This window comes from Notolepis coatsorum (genome assembly GCF_963971535.1).
Source record: "Notolepis coatsorum genome assembly, chromosome: 16".
Lineage (NCBI taxonomy): Eukaryota > Metazoa > Chordata > Actinopteri > Aulopiformes > Paralepididae > Notolepis > Notolepis coatsorum.
Genome location: NC_140180.1, coordinates 17,038,022 through 17,041,513, shown reverse-complemented (window position 1 = coordinate 17,041,513; position 3,492 = coordinate 17,038,022).

Sequence of the window (3,492 nt, the reverse complement as noted above, 5' to 3'; positions counted from 1 at the left end):
CTATTGTATTCGTTATCTTTTGGATGAATGGAATGTAAGTACTGGTAAGATTATGAGGATGGCTTTGCAAGTCGATGAAATTTAAAGCAGCCCTTTGCTTTTATTTTATTGCTTTACTTTTTTATTTTATGTAGTCTGTCCTGATATACCAACAGTCCTTTCACCTACCATGGTCAAACATGTACCTGAGGGCGGCTGGGTGGCGCAGCGGACATTGCGCTCGTCACCAACGCAAGAGACACCGGGTTCGACTCCGGCTGTCGGCGTTGCCTCCGGCTTGGGCCGGCCGTCATACTAACTCAATTGGCAGAGTTAGCGAGTGGAAGTCGATGGGTGGTAATCTGAACATTGTGGACAGCGACTCCTACAGGTCGGTTGGGGGACGCCTGCACAGCAGAGACAGGAAATGGCGGGGGTAGTGTGAGCCTCCCACACGTTACACCTCGCCAATGAGAGTCCGCGCTGGCAGGTGAAAAGATGTGACAGGCTGCCTCCTCGTGTATCGGAGGGGACACGTGATGCAAGGCTTCTATCCTCCCTACAACCGGCCAGTGGGGGGCATATGTGAGCAACGTTCAAGACAGGGGAGGGGAGAATTGGCACAGTGGGTAATTGGGATGGGAGAAAAATTGAAAAAAAGAGGAGAAAAAGTGGATTAAAAAAAAACATGTACCTGATTAAAATGCATGGTAGGATACATTGGCAATAAGAAGTTAACTGCCTTGACTGTAACTCCCCCCCCCAACCTGCTAGATGAATCCAATTAGGCTCTTTAATATGTGACGTTATGGGGATATAGTGAATTAGCCCTACTCTTTTTAACTCATTTCCCGCCGGGAATTAGACGGAGCCCGTCATAGCACTGCCACGCTTTAAAAGATAGGAGTGCGTCACCTTGTTTGTAGAGCTATAATAACTATATTCTATATTATAGCTATGGATACAATACTATGGCCCATTTGACATCGCCTATCTATTGTTCAATATGTGAACAAATACATTTTTCCATCCATACGTTCCCGTGTTATACCGTGGTGAATATAAGTATCGTTATAGCGTGGTCTGGGGTAATTCCCGAAAGGCTGTGTTATAGCGTCACACGTGAATCCTACTCTAAGCGATGCCGTTTCTTGCCTGTACACGCTATTATTCGCATCAAATCTATATCATAGGTATTATGTTCCATCATGAATGCATGAAAGGGGGGGGGGGGTTGTTTCTGATTATTTGATTGGCACTAACGGCATTCGTATTGAACACTAAAAACGCTGATCAGCTGGATCGGTATAAAAGCATTGCAGGATCAAGCTAAAATTTACGTCAGATAGTCCATACCTGGGATCGGGAGTAAAAATAATATTCCAATTGTTTGATAGCCATCTCCTACATCCGATGTCCATTTGGTTGACGGCATAACCCACCACAACATATGGATCGGGGATATTTGACGTGCTTCAATGGAACCGGGAGAACTGCTCCATTTGCCTGACAAGGAAAAGTGAAATCGGCTCGCAATAACGAGTAAACTCGTTGGCGGGAAATGAGTTAATATGTAATGTTATGGGGATATACAATTGGGTCCATAAATATTTGGACATTGACACAATTTTCACTATCTTTGCTCTGTACACCACCATAATGGACTCAATGGACTTAAGTGCAGACTTTCAGCTTTAATTTGACTGTATTTATGTCCAAATCAGGTGAACAGTGTAGGAATTACAGCAGTTTGTACATGTGCATCCCCATTTTAAGGGACCAAAGGTAATTGGACAAATTAACAACAATAAATAAAATTGTCAGTTTTAATACTTGGTTGCAAATCATTTCGCAGTCAATGACAGCCTGAAGTCTGGAACTCATAGACATCGCCAGACAATGCATTTTGTCCCTGGTGATGCTCTGCCAGGCCTCTATTGCAACTGTCTTCAGTTCCTGCTTGTTCTTTGGGCATTTTCCCTTCAGCTTTGTCTTCAGAAAGTGAAATGCATGCTCAATTGGATTCAGGTCAGGTGATTGACTTGGCCATTGCACAACATTCCACTTCTTTGCTTTAAAAAAAACTCTTGCTTTGGTTGCTTTCGCAGTACGCTTGTCCATCTGCACTGTGAAGCGCCGTCCAATGAGTTCTGAAGCATTTGGTTGAATAGGAGCAGATAATATTCCCCGAAACACTTCAGAATTCATCCTGCTGCTTTTGTCAGCAGTCACATCATCAATAAATACAAGGGAACCAGTTCCATTGGCAGCCATACAAAGGGGATAAAGTGAATTGGGCTCTACTGTCCTATGTTATGTTAGGGGATAGAGTACTGTCCTATGTGATGTTAGGGGATAGAGTGACTACTGTCCTATGTGATGTTAGGGGATAGAGTACTGTCCTATGTGATGTTAGGGGATAGAGCGACTACTGTCCTATGTGATGTTAGGGGATAGAGCGACTACTGTCCTATGTGATGTTAGGGGATAGAGCGTCTACTGTCCTATGTGATGTTAGGGGATAGAGCGTCTACTGTCCTATGTGATGTTAGGGGATAGAGCGACTACTGTCCTATGTGATGTTAGGGGATAGAGCGACTACTGTCCTATGTGATGTTAGGGGATAGAGCGACTACTGTCCTATGTGATGTTAGGGGATAGAGCGTCTACTGTCCTATGTGATGTTAGGGGATAGAGCGTCTACTGTCCTATGTGATGTTGGGATAGAGTGACTACTGTCCTATGTGATGTTAGGGGATAGAGCGACTACTGTCCTATGTGATGTTAGGGGATAGAGTGACTACTGTCCTATGTGATGTTGGGGGATAGAGTGACTACTGTCCTATGTGATGTTACAGTTAGGGGATAGAGCGTCTACTGTCCTATGTGATGTTAGGGGATAGAGCGTCTACTGTCCTATGTGATGTTGGGATAGAGTGACTACTGTCCTATGTGATGTTAGGGGATAGAGTGACTACTGTCCTATGTGATGTTAGGGGATATAGCGTCTACTGTCCTATGTGATGTGATGTGATGCATCCACCTACCTGTGATTCAGCAGCTCTGAAAGCAGAAGCAGAAGCGGTAAACGAGGCAGTTATCCGGTCGTCTCCCCAGTTCCGTATCCCCCTGTGCAGTCGCTTATTAAATAACCCCCCATGGAAAACAAATTAGTCGAAGCCTATAGCTAGGCTATCTGCTGAGCAGAAATGGAATTTTCGAAAATATCTTTTTATTATTATTTTTATTGGTTGAATACCATCTGGTTTGAAGAGCTTTTCCAGTGGAAGATGATTCTAATGAGCTGAATTACAGACTGTCTCTGGAGCATTCAAGGATGGTGGAAGAGATGGGCTTGCTTGACAGACTAGGGGGGGTGGGTGAGTGAATTAGGCCTACTATGTAATGTCAGCATGTACTATTTAGCTGCGGTAATGGAAAACCTGCAAAGGTATTGGAATTTGAAAATAGCATGGCAGTGAAGGGATACGTGTGTAAAGGGTTTCATGGTAT